The 17,466-nt window shown below is 41.4% G+C and overlaps 1 long non-coding RNA gene across 1 annotated transcript in view; it reads left to right on the top strand.

Moving 5' to 3' along the window:
• The window catches only part of LOC103682374, a 105,187-nt gene extending 88,545 nt beyond the window's left edge, over nt 1–16,642 (top strand). Inside the window, exon 4 of the long non-coding RNA XR_005837061.1 lies at nt 15,839–16,642. This is a non-coding gene — a long non-coding RNA (uncharacterized LOC103682374). The remainder of the gene's footprint in view (nt 1–15,838) is intronic.
• The last annotated feature ends 824 nt before the right edge of the window (nt 16,643–17,466 follow it).

The following is a 17,466-nucleotide window of genomic DNA, read 5'->3' on the forward strand; positions in this document are numbered from 1 at the left end:
TTTCTTAATTCATTTCTCCTGGCAACTGATATTGTGCTGTGTGCTGAGAAAAATACATAGATGACTAGGACAGGGACTGTACCCTTTAGGAGAGAGATATAAATAAAATACATGTATTTTAAAAATTCAATGAAAGGTTAAGTTTGTCAAGCACTTGCAGTCCTTCAGAAGTTTCCTGTTACCTTTAACTCAGTCATTTGGAGGTAGGCTCTGTTTACCGAGAGATCCTATGATCTGTGGGAGCCTGGGTTGTATCATGATTTACCTTGAGGTCCAGTCCTCTTTAGACCGCATGTATTTGTGCTTTATTCTTTAGAGAGGCAGCAGTTGGAGAGAAATCTTTCCACTTGTTCCACCGGCTGGGGGGATGAGTGGTAAAACATACTGTTGCTAGTGCCCATGGGAGACAAAGAAACTACATTAAAATGAAGGTAGAAAGGGGACATGGTTACCCAGTGTATTAATGACTCATTCCACATTTCACAAGAAGGACAACCACCAAACTAGAATGTTTTTTTCTAAAGCTATTTTGAATAAAATTTCAAAAAGAGGATTTTTTTTAATTAAAAATTTTTTTTGAAAAGAGGATTTTAACAAAATTGGGTCTAGTCAATAATTTTATAATTTTCAATAGGTGTATTAAGACACCTATTGGGGCACCTCGGTGGCTCAGATGGTTAAGGTCTGACTGCCTTCAGCTCAGGTCTTGATCCCAAGGTCCTGGGATTGAGCCCCATGTAGGCGCCCAACTCAGTGAGGAGTCTGCTTCTCCCTCTGCCTCTCTCCCCTGCTCATGCTCTCTCTCTCTCTGTCTCTCTGTCTCAAATGAATAAATAAAATCTTAAAAAAAAAAGACAGCTATTGATCATGTATAAATTTGGAGTCAAAATCAATTGACTGTTTATGCTATTAATGGTAGACCTACGTTGGTTTCAGATAATTGGAACTACATGTCTAATATTTTTAAATAATTATGCTGGGAACTATACCAACGAAGTAAAGTAAAAGAAGTAAAGTTGAGAGACTCTGTACCTGTGATCATTTAACATAGCAAAAAACTGGAAGAAAAGAGGCGGCCGGACATAAGGAAGACACTGGCAGCTGTCTAATTCTGGCTTTCTTCCATTGATGAAGCAAAACCAGACAGTTTCTAATTCTCTCTTGATCATATTTTTTACATACTTATGTGTGCATATCAAACTCCTAGCAGAATCATCATGATTTTAATATGATCCACTGCCTTCATTTATCCACGTGTCTACCATCCATTCATCCAGTAAATATTTGTTATGTACCTACTATGAGGGAGAGCGCTTTTCTGGACAGGGTATTACCAAATGCCTCAGTGGAAGAATAATTGCATGTCACTGAGATATGAGTTTATATAATAAAATGAAGCTGCTATGGGAAAGTTGGAGTTTATTTACAAAAGAAATGAGTTTAAATTTAAGGAGCAAATAGCACTCAGTCTTTTCAAAACGTAGGGTCGCTGGGTTGTTTGTTTTTTAAACTACCATGTGGTTCTGAGTTCTGAGTTTCTTTTACTCACGAACAAACGAAAAACCCTTCCCATGGCAAGGAGCATCAGCAATGGATTATTTGACTCTCATTGTGGTTTATTTCATTATACGATGAGTCACATTTTTTTCCTTTGTTAGTTACAGAGATTGAAAAAAAAAATCTGGTGGCTATATTTTACATAGGCTACAAAAAGTCAATTGCTCCTCAAGGTGTCTCTCTGGCTCCTCAGTCCCTCTCTGGAGTCCCTGCCATCTTTCACCATTGGCAACTAGACATTTCCCCGCTAGTGTTCCACAGGCATAGCAGACTCAGTATGTATAAAGCTGAACTGTATGTTGTCCAGTCTTCTTGAATTTTCTCCCATCTTTAGTACTACCACCATCTACCTGGTTTTTCAGACTAGAAATCTAGAGCCTGTCTTTGCTGGCATTCATCATAGTCCTTAGGTCATCAAGTTCTGTTAATTTTATCTTCGGGATAGGTCCAGAATTTTACTTCATCATCAGTGCCCCTGCTTTAGTGCCATTCTTGCCTGGACTATTGGAAAGACCGCTGATATGATCTTGCTGCTTCTGGTCTATCCTCTATACTGCCATTCAAGTTATCTTTTTCTGTCTTAAATATGCTCATGCCTTTCTCACTCTCTCTCTGAAAGTCTTGAATGGATTCTCATTAACTATAGGAATGAGTCCAGTCATTTTAACATAGCACTTAAGAACTTTTGTAATCCAGTCCTGGATTTTCTTTTCAGGCCCATCTCTCCCCAAGTATTGTGTGCTTCTGCCAAATGGGACTGCTTGCCTAAATATACCGTACATGCCCTGTTTATATGTATGAGCTGTTGAAGATGCTCTTTGCCTGGAATGTCATTACTCACGTCTCCACTTGGTAAACCCTACTTACCATTCAGGAGATAGCTCAAATATGACCTCCTTTAAAAGGTCATCTTTGAAGTTCTCCGGAAATATTAATACCTCTACGTGCTAGGCTATATTCTTTGTTTGCCCCTGTAGATTCCCTGTCCGTCATTCTCCACCTGCCCTGTGCCATTGGAGGCTCACCTCTTTGGACAACATTAACCCGATTTTCTTGCCTTCTGACTTTTTGGTGGATTTGAATGACCGGAGTCACTGGAAGAAGTTCAGAGGGCACAGAAGATAGTGAGATTACAGTAATATTTCCCTAACTCCCTTCTTCCTGGGCTGGGTTTTGGTGGTAGCTCCTTTCCTCAGCCTCTTCAGGTCTAGGGGTGGGGACAGTTTCTCAGTGTTGACGCTTAATTATCCTTAACTCTGCCTCTACCTTTGTAAATAAATCCCTTAGTAAACTTTCTTTATTTTTTTTAAAGATTTTATTTATTTATGTGACAGAGAGACAGCCAGCGAGAGAGGGAACACAGCAGGGGGAGTGGGAGAGGAAGAAGCAGTCTCCTGGCGGAGGAGCCCGATGTGGGACTCGATCCCGGAACGCCGGGATCACGCCCTGAGCTGAAGGCAGACGCTTAATGACTGCGCTACCCAGAAGCCCCTAAACTTTCTTTAATCACTCCTTTTAAGTATGCCATCTGTTTCCTGTGCTGACTGGTACACTCCTGTTTAGATAGCTCTATAACTGTTCGTAACACGTAGTATTCCAATTATTTTTGCCTATCTGTCCATTTCCCCCATTCAACTCCTTAGAAAAGGTCTGAATCCCAGGAAAGAATCCTTGTGACTAGGTAGAAAAGAGCATTCATTTCCTAGGAGGGCTTTGGAAAAACCAGGGTAGAACATGCAGAGGCCAGAGCAAGGAGGGATTCCCCAGAATGTGCAGGAAACCTGTGGGACACGGGTGTAAGCCTGGAGAATCAGGTAAGGAACTGCCTGCCTTCCTTAATCCAATGAGTCAATCTGGTTGAAAAGGGAGACTATACTTAAAAGGAAAATCAGAAAGCAGGGACTGAAAAATCTGACCCAACTAATTAGCTATGTCAGCCTCAATACCAACTTGGGCTAACGTCTGAGATGCTTGGCCTGGCATTTGGAATTCACTGATAGAGTCTTCCAGGTTTCATCCAGTAAGGACACAAAAAACTATGAACAAAAGGAAAATGACTCCAAGAACTTTCATAACTGTTAGAAGTGAATTGGAGAATCCCAATATAGCACTTCTCCTTCCTGCCCAAGTTTTCAACAAATTGAGAAAAAAAGATGAAGACAGATGGAGTCAAAAATAATAATGGTAGTAGTAATGACAGCTCAAATTTCTAGAGCACTTATTTTGTAATAGGCACTATTCCAGGTGCTTCAGATGTACGACCTAAATCTTCATGACAGCTGTATGAGTAGAGACCCTTAGTCCCATCTTGTAGATGGAGAAACCGAGGCACAGGGAAGTTGAGTGACTTGCCCAAAGCCACAGGGTTATATTGAATGGCAAATCTGGGGTGTTATACAAGTTTGGCTCCAGCATCTATGCACCTAGCCACTATGCTATATTGCCTCTGGAAGTATGACATTTATTTTGGATGACACTAATGTTGGAGAATGTGATTTGTACCAGTGAACAAGAAGGATTTCTAAGAATGAACCTTAGTCACAGATAGTGCGGGACTTCTGCAGCCTTCCTCGCATGGGGCCCGTCTCTGGAAAACGTGGGACATGGAAGAGCAGGCTTCTTCGCAGTCAGGCTGCCTGCAAGGAGAGAAAGAGAAAGAGAGAGAAAGAGTGAGAAAGAGAATAAACAGGGCTGGCCTAGGCATGCGCACTTTTTTTCATACTCATCAATCAGATATAGTAAATTCTCCTCTCCTGAGAGAAAAGAGTTGAGGGGTGGAGGAAGTTTTGGGGTATGATACTAGGGGAGTTCCCTCCACCAGGAAGGACACATCAGGAATTGGTAAGAGGTACTTCCCCCCAAGGTACTGTCCCTATATTTATTACTTTTTATTACCTATTTAGTTCTTAATATCAGTGCACATTGCACTGTAATCATTCACTTGTCTGTTTCTACCACCCCTTTCCTCACCTATGCACTTCCTAACAGCAGAAACCTTTTTCTATTAGCCTCTGGATCTCCAGTGCTCGACACACAGTAAGCACTCAATAATTGCTCATTAAACAGAAGAATGAATAAATAAGTGTTTTTCTCTCACCCCCGGAAAATACAGAAGTAAGAATTTAATACGCACTAGGATTAGTTAACTCAGAAACATATTAGCAGCTTCAGAACTTCCTATGAGCTCGTTCTCAAGCTCTTTAATTCCTGGCTTTTTTTTTTTTTTTTCAATATAATGTCTTAGCAGGTGAAGTGGACAAGCTGAAAACTTCCTGCTTAACAGTGCTGCTCATCATGACTTTTCTGAAACTGGACTCAGAAAAGGTGGTGAGGGGGGCGCCTGGGTGGCGCAGTCGTGAAGCGTCTGCCTTCGGCTCGGGGCGTGATCCCGGAGTTCCAGGATCGAGTCCCACATCAGGCTCCTCCACCAGGAGCCTGCTTCTTCCTCTCCCACTCACCTGCTGTGTTCCCTCTCTCGCTGGCTATCTCTCTGTCAAATAAATAAATAAATAAATAAATAAATAAAATCTTTAAAAAAAAAAAAGAAAAGAAAAGGTGGTGAGGAACAACAGAGTAGCAGCTTGACAACTAGCTTGGTTATCCCTGTCCAGCAGAAAGTAGACAAGGGCTTTGGTGTCATTCAACCTGGTTTTTGAAGACCCACTTTACAACTTACCTGTGTGGCCTTGGGAAGATTATTCTTGTAGCATAGGAACTATGTTCTAGATGTTTTTAGGCAATTCCCTTCTGTGAGGACATCATCTACTTTTCAGAAAGATTCTCATTTGACTGCTTTTATGGAATTACGCCCTGGCCCCATGGCCTCCTTTTCCATTTTTAAAACCTGCCTGCTTTATCTTCTAGACATCAGATTCTGCTGTCTGATAGCATGTGACTATCGAGAAATGTGATTATTCCACTTACTCCTTTAATTTATCCTGTTTTTCTGGTTTGTGATCATATCTCAATTAACTATTTCCCTGGTTACTGATTGACTTAATGGAATCCAGCTTCATTGACACAATTGTGAACTTTGGCTACCACTAACATCTATTTGAACCATAGTAGCTTGTCAAATTGCCTTGATATTTTTATTGCTTCTTCCCAAACCACTGAAGCTTACTACCAATGGTCACTTCAAAATGCTCCAGTTATTTTAGCATCTCAACAGAGTCATCCAAATGTAACACGTTTCCTTGACCAATCAGGCCTGTATATTTTGTACCTGGTAACACCTATTTCTGGGAATGCTGTGTGGAATTATCCAAGTCCTAAACATCTAAAGAAATGTTCTTTTATAAACCAAGACACAGAAATGAATAATCGAGGAAGACTTCAGCAAGACCCCGTTTTCCAAAACTGGACTCCCACTGTATTAGGGGACAACTTCTTGTCAACATGCTTCGTTTACCCCTTCATGGTCCTCCTATTCCAACAAGCCAGCTTCATTCCTGTTTTCACAGACTGTTGATTCACAAATTCAAAAACTATTCCCCGAGGGTTGCTGAATAATAAGTAACCGGGATATTTGCTCATATTCATGTAGGATTTCACAGTTTATAAAGCATTTCATGTCCATTCTCTTAACTGGATTTGAGTTCTAGAACAGAGGATTTTACATGGGTCCATGTTTAAACTACTAAAAGAATGATTCTCTGTTTTGTATTTTTGACATGCTGGGTATTTTTCTGCCTCAAGGCCACTGTTCATTCATTAATTCATTCATTCAACTAATTTATTGAATTTTCCTCTGTATTAAAAACTGTGCTAGAAATTCTGAAAAATGGGGTACCTGAGTGGCTCAGTTGGTTAAGCATCTGCCTTTGGCTCAGGTCATGATCCCAGGACCCTGGGATCGAGCCCCGCATCAGGCTCCCTGCTCAATGGGGAGCCTGCTTCTCCCTATTCCTCTGTTTCCAGGCTCGTGCTCTCTCTCGCTCTCACTCTCTCTCTATCTCAAATAAATAAATAAAATCTTAAAAAAAAAAGAAAGAAATTCTGGGGAAAAAAAGATGAATCTGACATGGTCTTTGCATTTAAGCCAGGAAGACAGATTTAAAATTAACCAACAAAAATACAATGTTCAAATACTGTAATGTGCATCTATACAAAGAGCTAAAAGAATCCAGCAAGAGGAGAGGTTAATTCTAGCCCGAGTTTAAGGGATGCTCAGGCTTCAGAGGAGAGGAATTTATATATAAGAAATCGACGACAAAATAAAACCCTGAAACAAAGTAAGATAAATTTAAATTCATCTAAGTGGTTTTTTAAAAAAAATTCCGTATAATAGATTAATAATTTTTTCTTGAGGGTGTGATGAACAGTAATAGGCAGGATAGTTGTGAAATCTCACAAATAAGATAGGTTGTCACAACTTCAAAGGGGTTAGAAATCCTTGTCCTAGTACGCTAGAAGTTTCAGTGCTGGATTACTCAGACCTTGTTACATATAATTTTTAGTAGTAACCGGGAGCAATTTGTGCCAAATAAGCAGAACTAAAGGGTTTTAATAGCAATCACTTACTTATCTTTATCTTAATAATTATGATAAGGTTAGTACATGGCATCAGAACCTAGATGAGTATTTCCCATTTCATAAATAGGGACATTTAAAGTTTTATACCTGAAGAATATTGGCAAAATACTTCTAATTCTCACGTATCCAATAGTAAAGACAACATTGATGACCTATCTGGTTATAAACATTCTTGGTTAGGGTGTGTGTGTGTGTGTGCGCGCGTGTGTGTTTAATGGTGTTTTAGCATTATAACACAGCAAAAAGCTCTACTTGAGTTCTTTATAAATCCAACTATAACAGAAGGAAGAACAAATAGGATTTCCTCTATAACTAATATTGACTTAACTTTATAGGGTCCCACGCCTGAACTCCTCTGTTTATTCATGAAACCGATCCAGGCTATTGGTCCATTAGGATTTACTTCCAACCTCCACAGTTCAGACTGTACAGCTAGTTTAACTCTTGGCCTCTCAGGTGACTCGACTTACAAGGGCCACAGCAGTGCTGGGAGGTTGCGAAAGAAACCCATGCCCTGGCCCCTAGCCCAGTAGACGAGAGTCCCTCCGCAAAAGAGACTTCTCTGGTGACACTTGGGAGTTACCCCGGGTCTAGCCTTTGTCTCAAACCATCTGGATGCCGAAAGTACTAACAAGCCACTGAGTCACTGGTAGAACAGAGCGACTTCCTAAGTTTCCAGGTCTTCTGAGCCCAGTTGTGAGATGGCATATTGATCACTGACACCTGTCCTAGTGGCCAAGCTCTTTGTAGATGAAAGGAGCCCTGTTTAGATTTTGCCTGACACCCTTTGCCTAGCTCTCTTCAAAGTAGCTGGTGTGGGGGCGCCTGGGTGGCTCAGTTGTTAAGCATCTGCCTTCGACTCAGGGCGTGATCCCAGGGTCCTGGGATCGAGCCCCACATCGGGCTCCTCCGCTGGGAGTCTGCTTCTTCCTCTCCCACTCTCCCTGCTTGTGTTCCCTCTCTCGCTGGCTGTCTCTCTGTCAAATAAATAAATAAAATCTTAAAACACACACACAGACACACACACACACACAGACACAGACACACACACACACACACACAAAGTAGCCAGTGTGGAGCCCTTCTTAGAGACAGCTCTCACTGTGATAATTGTTGGGAAAGTGTAATGACACTTGGCAGTTCCCTGAGAATCATCAAGATCATTGAAAATTTGACTATGAAACTAATGCCGGAGTGTAATAGCTTTAAGTTGTTTCCATCACAGTAATATGCAAGAACAATATTTGTCCTAAGGAAGACTGTGTGTGTGTGTGTGTGTGTGTGTGTGTGTGTGTGTGTTCTGGGATACTACTTTTTCATTTTTCTGTACTGGCTCTTGTGCTAACTAATTTTTTACAATTTTTAAAAATAGGCTTGAACTCACAACCTCAGATCGAGGGTCACAAAGTCTACCGACTGAGCCAGCCAGCCACCCCTTCACTAACCTATTTCAGAGAAAAGAAAAATGTGAATATATATATTTTTAATATATAGAAACAGATGTTTAGGTAACAGAAAAATTTGTGGGTTTTTTTGTGAGGTGGCTACTAGGCACAAATGCATTTATTTGTTTTATTTCAAGATCATGTTTCCCTTTATTATTAGTGAGAAGCATTTGTCAAGCATCCCAATTTCAAGATTTCATGAAATTACAGCAACACTGGTAATGAATTGGCACACAGTAACCACCATTTCTTCCCATTAGGATAAATGTCTATTTCTATAAGTAATTATTTCTTTCCAGCTTTACAATCATTTTCTTTTGAGTTTTCCTTGGAAACGTCACACCCTCAGGAAAAATATTCCAGGCATTCTCACTTTAAAGGGCAACTCACCTTACTCACATTTCACTTAAAACTCTGGTCAAGGAGTTAGCCTGATGTCACATCTCTCTATCATCTGATAGTTTTCTATGACCTGGAAAATAAAATCAATAAGAAAAACGGAGTGCTTTTTAGGTGCCAGGCGCTGTTGTAAACACTTGGTAGGGAGCTCATTTAGTCCTCGTGACAACCCCATGAGTTAGGGGTCAGTTCATCTAAATCAGCCTGAGTAGCTATGTTCTTGAATTTGATTCCCAATTTATTAATTCGTTTATAAATTACTTATAGAATGTCTGTTAAGTGCTAGGTACTGTGCTAGTTGCTCTAGATACAAAAATAGATAAGGCTGCCTACCCAGTCTGCCTTTTAGAAGTTCAGGGTTAAGCAATTAGTAGCCCTAATTGCAGCTGATTTGCTGGACGTTGTGTAATAAGGCTTCAGACTCATGGTACGTGCAATCTATATGGCAAATACATTCTTTTCGGGGTGCCTGGGGGGCTCAGTTGGTTGACTGCCTTTGGCTCAGGTCATGATCTCAGGGTCCTGGGATTGAGCCCCACATCAGGCTCCCTGCTCAGCGGGGAGCCTTATCCCTCTCCCTCTGCTGCTGCTCTTTCTCTCTCTCTCTATCAAATAAATAAATAAAATCTTTAAAAAAATACATTCTTTTCTATTCCAATTAGAAGATAGATTCAGAAAGAGTTTACATTCCTGTAGGACAGACAATATTTGTTTAAGCTTTTGCCTCAGGGCTACATTTACTCTCCTGTACTCTGAAGAGATCTGGACTGCCTGGACATCCCACAGGACAGCCCACTGATGCATTACATTGATGGCATCATGCTGATAGTTCAGGATGAACAAGAAGTGACTAGTATGCTGAAAGACTCAGTGAGACACAGCGTTCCCTAGGGTTGGAGATAAATCCTATGGAGATTTAGGGATCTGACCCTTCAGTGAAGTTTTTAGGGGTCCAGTGGTCAGAAGCATGACAAGATATCTTCTTCAAGTAAAAGAATATTGTTGCATCTTGCATTTGCCGCTACAGAGAAGGGCTCTTTGGGTTTTAGAGGCAACACACTCCACATTTATAAATGGTCTGTATACTGAGCAACACAGAAAGCTGCTGTCTTTGAATGGGGAGGTCCATGCCACAAAGCAAGTAGCCCCCCTGCTTGGGCTATACAGTCCAGCAGTTCTTATGGTGTTGGAGGTGTCTGCGGTGGGAAAAGATACAGGGTTTATGGCAAGCCTGTTGGGGAAAATAATAATGCAGGCCTCTGGGACTCTGGAGCAAGAACAAGCTATTTGTAGCATAGAATTATATGCCTTTTGAGAAATAGCTCTTGGTGAGTCGTTGGGACCAGGTGAAGCAGAATGCTTCATGGGGCACCAAGTGACCATGGGTCCAGAGCTGCCCATTATGAGCTGGGTTCTGGCAGATATGTCAGATCATAAAGGCAGACAGGCCAGACAGTAGTCCATGGTAATATGGAAATGATACATCTGGGATTGAGCCCGAGCAGGGCAGAGGACACAGGAAACTACACTAGCAGGTAGCTCAGACCTGCATGTCGCTCATACCCGTAGCAGCCGCACCCTGCCTCAGCTTGCTCTTGTGACCCTTTGGGGGTTCCTGTAAGACCAATTGAAGGAGAAGGAAAAGCCCAAGCTTGATTTATGGATAGGTCTGTTCAATATGTGGGTACAAGCTGAAAATAGGCCATGGCTGCATTATAGCCACCTTCATGGAGATAGAGAGGGAAAAATCTTCCCAATGGGGGGAGCTGTGAACAGTGCACCTAGTCATCTATGTTTTGTGGAATGAAACGTGGCCCAGTATATACAGATATGGGAAGTGGCTCAGAAAGAAAAGAATTAGAAAATTGGAAACAAGACAATAGAGGCAAGTATATGAACATGAAGAGTGCTTCACACCTTATAGCTCAACAGAAAGCATCCAGCACGAAGATGTACTGTAAATAACCAAGTAAAGGTAAGAACTAGATCAGTGGACATAGGCCAGCCTTTGTCATTGGCCACCCTGGAACAGCCACGATGGCACATGGACAAAGTTGCCAAGGTGGCAGAGGCAGGCTATGTATGAGTCCAAGAGTATGGACATCCCATTATCAACGCTGATCTAGCTTCTGCTGCTTCTGAATGTCCAAGCCTGTCAGCAACAGAGACCCATAGCATTATTTCTTGATGAGACCAACTGGTTAATTGGTAGAAAGTCAACTACAAGAACTAGTGGTTTGTCCTCACAGGCATAGTTACATATGCTGGGTACAGTCTTGTTTTTCCTAATTACAGTGACTCAGCCGGCACCACAATCCAGAGGCTTGGAGAATGCCTGATCCGTGCATATAGAATCCCACACAGTAAAATATCTGAAAAACAATTAAAAATTAAAAATAAATAAATAAAACATCTGAACAGGTGATCCACTTCGCTGTGAAGGAGATGCAGGATTGGATTCAAGACCATGGGAATGCACTATCATATTATATATCCTATCCTATCCTATCCTATCCTATCCTATCCTATCCTATCCTATCCTATCCTGCATCATTTTGAAGCAGAATACTGGAATAACTTTCTAACGGCCCAGCTGAAACACCAGCTCAGAATCAGTACTCTGAAAGGATGCAGTGCCGTCCTTCCTCAGGTTTTCTTCCTTCCCCGCTGGTCATATGAGACCGCTCTCCTTCTTGCCCACAGAAACCATCGGTATGAGCTGGGGGAGGAGCGTTGTTGCAACTGCAGCAGATGAAATGGGGATCTGGGCAAAATCAGAGACCCCTGTATGGTCCCCAGTAGGAAGAAGACAATGAACACTGAGGGGGTAGAATCAAGAATGTTCCCACTTACCATCACTCCCAAAATTTACTGGGAGATTTTGTGCCTCCTGTACCTGCAATTCTGGCCATTCTTATCCCCAGAAGCAGTGCGCTCTTGTCAGAGGATAGAGTAAATGTCTCACTGAACTGTAAGCCATGGATACTGCCGGGCACTTTGGACTCCTTGTGTCCAGAGACCAGCAGGTAAAGAGGACTCACCATCTTGGCAGGGGTAATCAACTCTGATCATCAGGAGAGGATAGTGCTGCTTCTAGACAACAGGGATAGGAATATGTTTGGAACTCAGGAGATCTACTTAGAAGCCTCCTAGACTCCCTCGATCTACTCTAACTGTGGATGGATATGGACAGCAACACCAACTTGAACAGGATGTGATTGCCAAGAACTGAGGCTCATCAGAAATGAAGGTTTGGGGGTGCCTGGGCGGCTCAGTCAGTTGAGCGTCTGACTCTTGGTTTCAGCTCAGATGATCTCGTGGTCCTGGGATCCAGCCCCACATCATGCTCCATGCTCAGTGCGGAGTCTGCTTGTCCCCCTCCCTCTGCTCCTTCCCGTGCTCTCTCTCTCTCTCAAATAAGTGATTAAATAAAATCTTAAAAAAAAAAAAAAAAGAAATGAAAGTTTGGTTCACACCATGAGATAAGCTACCTGGCTTGCCAAAGTGCTAGCTAAGGGTAATGGGAATTGAGAGTGGACAATAGAGGAAGGAGTGGATGAGTACCAGTTGTAGCCCCAAGACCAGCTGCAGCAAGGGGGGCTCTGATTTATCTCACTAACTTGCTTCTTCTAAGTTTTCTCTTGGGAGGAAAGGCCCATAGGAATCATGGAGGATCTGTTCTCTAAATCTGCATAGAGAAGCAGATTTCTCCATAGCATGGGGTGGACTGTGGCAACCACAAACATGTGCCACTCAGACTGTTGTGGGGGGCAAAGGTGACCATTGGACCTAACCCTACCCTCCAGATCCACTCCTGTTTTTGCACTGAGCTAACACTTCCCCTGGGCTTTGCTGAGCCAATGACGGCATAGCAGGGCTTCTAATGGAAGCCCATTTCTGGGAGACAGGGACTCCTTAAACAGGTGACTTTGGCTCAAGGGCTCATTGTTGGCCTGGTTGAAACTTAGAACTGTGCTGTCATGTAAAGCTGTTTCTACCTAACCTTGTTTCCTTCCTGCTCTCTTTCACTGGTGTCAGACTGGAATCACCCTCTGAAGGCTCTCCCTGCCTTCTCTGACTTTCTCTCCTTTATCCTTCACAGGCATTTCCCCCAGTAAATCCCTCACGTGTCTGATTCCATCTTGGCGTCTGCTGCTCAGAGGACACAAACGAACACAACGCTGCTGGGGAAATGAGACCTTAACTGATAGGAAAATGTAGGGTATGAAGAAAACAGACTTAGAATCTACCTTCCTGTTGGGTGTCTAGAAATTGCTCATATGGTGTTGACATTGTTGCCTGCAAATACCAAGTCATGATTTCTTTATTATTTTGCTACCTGAAAAAAAGGAAGTGCTAGCAAAGGGAGAGAAAATGAAAGTAAAGGAATCACTTCCTCTATCTTTAACTGCTACTACCCCCCCCCCATTACAGTTTCTGTTATTACTTAAGCTGTAGCCCATTGTACAGTCTGGCATTCTGTAAACTTAATCACTTGGCATCTCGAGCAAACCCATTCCTATTACTAAAAAACCACTCAGAAGTGTGCACCCTAAAGAACCATAGGCATAATCTTAGTCCATATAAATGGGAGAATTTTGTTACTGCCTAGTCAATTGTTTGAGAAGAGAACTAGACATTAGGAATCTGTACAGTATTTTGAGCTCATCTTTGCTATTAATATTTGGGTACATTTCTTGAATTCCTGAAACCATATCTTACTTAACTAGAAAACAAGGGTAAAGCTATTAACTTCCTAAAGCTAAAGAAAGGTATTTACCTCGATGGGCCTTTTACATAATAAGCATACTTCATGGTGTGTGTGTGTGTGTGTGTGTGTGTGTGTGTGTGTGTGTGGTGTAGCAAAAGCAAGCTTAAGTTTTGGGTTTGGAAGACCTGAACTCAGCCCTACAACTTACAAGAAACCCCAGGCAAGTCCTATTGCCTTATCGAGTCTTGCTGACCTCAGAGTTTGTTGCAAAGTTGAGTGCAACAGAGCATGTGAAAAGGCTTTGTAAATTATAAAATGCCACAGAGGAGTGAGCTTTAAAGACAGTGATGATAATGAAGGATCTTCTTTGGCACTGTTTCTGATCTACGACAAAGCTACATAGCTTAAGAGAAACAGGAAGTTAGTTCAGCTCATTGTACTAGTCTACTAGGGCTACTGTAACAAAATGCTACAGACTGAGTGGCTCAAACAACAGAACCTTATATTTTCAGGGCACCTGGGTGGCTCAGTTGGTGAAGCATCTGACTCTTGGTCTCAGCTCAGGCCTTGACCTCAGGGTTGTGAGTTTAAGTCCCGTGTTGGGCTCCACGCCCAACGTGAGGCCTACTTTAAAAAACCAAACCAAACCAACAAACAAAAAACCCATATACTTTCACAGTTCGGGATACTGGAAGTCCAAGATCAAGTTACTGGCAGGGTTGGTTTCTCTTGAGGCCTCTCTCCTTGGGTTGCAGATAGCCATCTTCTTCCCATGTCCTCACCTGGCCTTTTCTCTGTACAGGCACACCCCAGGTGTCTCTTCCTCTTCTAATAGGAGCACTAGTCATGATGGGTCAGGGCCCTACTCTTACAACCTTGTCGAACCTTAATTACCTCTTTAAAGGCCCTATCTCCAAATACAGTTGCATTGGGAGTTAAGGCTTCATCAAATGAATTTTTTTTTTTTTTGGTGGTTCAGGTTCAGTCCTGTACATTAATCTTTAAGTATGTTCAAGGCTGTTCTAGGTCCACTCAGTACTGCCTTGGTCTACCTCAAGATAGTGTGGTTTCTGAACCTCCTCCAGGTGTTTGGTAGAAATGCAGATTCCTCAGTCCCATCTTGGGTTAATATATAAAAACCAGAATTGTTGAGATCCAGCAAAATCTGCATTTTTACCATCTGGGTGAAATTATTTAGAAGATTTTTATGTACCAATTTAATCATTACGGACACAATGGAAAACACATAGATGTTTGGAGTCACACTGCCTGGATTTGAATCCTTGCTCTACCAATTACTAGATGTGTAATCTTTGCCGAAATACTTCACCTCTCTGTGCCTCAATTTACCTAAATGTAAAATGAATATTATTACTACCTTCAGATTGCTGTGAGGAGTAAACATAGAGGATTAGAGGATGCTTCATAATTTATTTTTTTAACTTATTTTATTTCAATTCGATTAGTTAGGTGCTTAATAATTTAAACATGTTTATCATTCTTCAACTTTATATCCTGATAAAATAGTGGCTCCATGAAAACTTTCTTCATTTTATGTTCTGTTATCTTCCTTGCAATGCGTTCCTCTCTCATCTCTAATTCTATCCATCCTTTAAGGTGAACTTTAAATCCCACGATTTCATGGCATCTTTCGTGAGCCGCATTACAATCTGGCTATCTCTTAGTGTATTCCATTTTGCATCACGGTTATTTGTATATGTCTTGTTCCTGCTGGCTGCTGACAACTGATCCCATCCCAAACACATACACGTATGCAACACACACACACACACACACACACACACACACACACACACAACATGTATCCTTGAGGGTAACTAGAATCAGGTTTAAATGAGTAAGTATTTGCTGAATGGGGTCAAAGGTGATCTACTTTTTTGAGCTGAAGATCTGGTTTAGTTCTTTGCAAACTTACTCTCTCTATGCTCATGATATACTAGGAAGTAGCTCATGATTTAGGGTCTGGTAGTGTACAGAAAAACTAGAAACAGAATTTTGACAAATGTAAATGTATTCAGGAAATGACACTAACATTGTTCTCCATTATTATACCCCAGTGGTTGCATAGAAGTGAATCCTAAAGGGGAGTAGATTTTGCCATCCCCAAATATGTCTCTTTGGCATAAGGATTATTATTATCTTTTTAAGATTTTATTTATTTATTTGACAGAGAGAGACAGCAAGAGAGGGAACACAAACAGGTGGAGCTGGAGAGGGAGAAGCAGACTCCCCACTGAGCAGGGAGCCCCGACTCCGGAGACAATGGATCCCAGGACGCCAAGATCATGACCTGGGCCAAAGGCCCACGCTTAAGGACTGAGCCACCCATGCGCCCCATGGCATAAGGATTATTTTGAGCTAAAGGCAATCAAAACCCAGCAGATTCAGGAAAAACTCTTTGCTTTCCCCTCAATTGCCTAAATTTGCAATGGAAAAGGAGCCTGGACCAGGAAGAGAGCTATTGGTAGGATACCTTTTTACCTAATAAATTTATCTGCATAACAGGGCCATCTTTGTTTTCTAAACACCTCCTCTGCCCGCCTGGGACCTGCCTTCCCATTTTGGCTTTCCTTAGTTTAGGATCTTAGATAAACTTCAGTTACCTGGCTGCCGTATTTTTATGGGGCTCTTGTATGCATAAATTTTGTTTTTCTCCTGTTAATCCATTTTACATCAATTTAATTCTTGGGCAGCCAAAGAACCTAGAAGGGAAGAAGGGAAAATTTGTCTGCCTCCACCACCCCTTAGTTCTTATGAATACGTGGCCAGAGTGATTGCTTGCAATGTAGCCCTGGAAGAGTAAAGAGCTAGAGAACGAAGTTGATGAAGGACGAAGGAATTTTGATTGTTAGAGAAACTTGGAGCCTACAGTTTATTTTGAAACTATTTTTAGTAATGATTTAGTCAGGTTCATTCCTATGAAGGCTTGGAAATGTCTGGTCTATTTTATAGCACAATAAAACCTCATGGTTTCCTGGTTGGCTGGTATTTGTTTAAAGAGAGTGGGTTGCTGGTCCAGACAACATTTGAGAGGTTATAATGAGAGGAAATCTGATGTAAACCTTTTCACCTGTAAAAAGAAGTTACTAAGGAGTAAAAATCAGCCATACCCATGAGGTTTATTGGTTACAAATCATAGTTTTGGTTTATTTAAAGTCTTGTCCATATTCGAGTGGATGTTAGTCATCCTTTCAAATATGATTACACATCCCATCCCCAAAAGACAGTATTAAAATCTTGAATTTATATAAGGGTTCTTGTTATTTTTCACAGTTTGCACTTACATTTAATATAGTTACCAAAGCACCAAACCATGCTAGAGAGTTGTCACTGGGAACGGTCCAAACAAAATTGTAGTGAAGGCTGGTGGTAGGTTAACTGGAACACTGCGTTGAATCCTGGTTATTTAGCAGGAAAAGGACGTTAAATATGCTTGCTTTTGTCTGAATTATCTGACCAGATATTTTTTTAGAAATTCTCTAAATGTACAATTCCACCTCTTGTTTTTCATTAGATCTGGTGGCTTGTTTACTATTTACAGAGCTGGTGAAAATATCGTGATTTTAAGCAAAGAATATTGAACAAGGGCATTTAAATGATCTTATCAATGGAGTCTTCTCAAAAAATGACTTCTTGCCAGCTTCAAAGGGATACAAGAAAAAAAGAATCAGACTGAGTCTGCACTACTCATCAAAGCTAAATAATAACTGCTTAGTTAAAAAAACCTTTCAGAGATGAGTTAGACATTTATTAGCTTCTGTATCTGTCTTATTTTGTATTCCTTTATTGTAGGACACC

This window comes from Ursus maritimus, unplaced genomic scaffold, assembly GCF_017311325.1.
Source record: "Ursus maritimus isolate PB19 unplaced genomic scaffold, ASM1731132v1 scaffold_23, whole genome shotgun sequence".
NCBI lineage: Eukaryota > Metazoa > Chordata > Mammalia > Carnivora > Ursidae > Ursus > Ursus maritimus.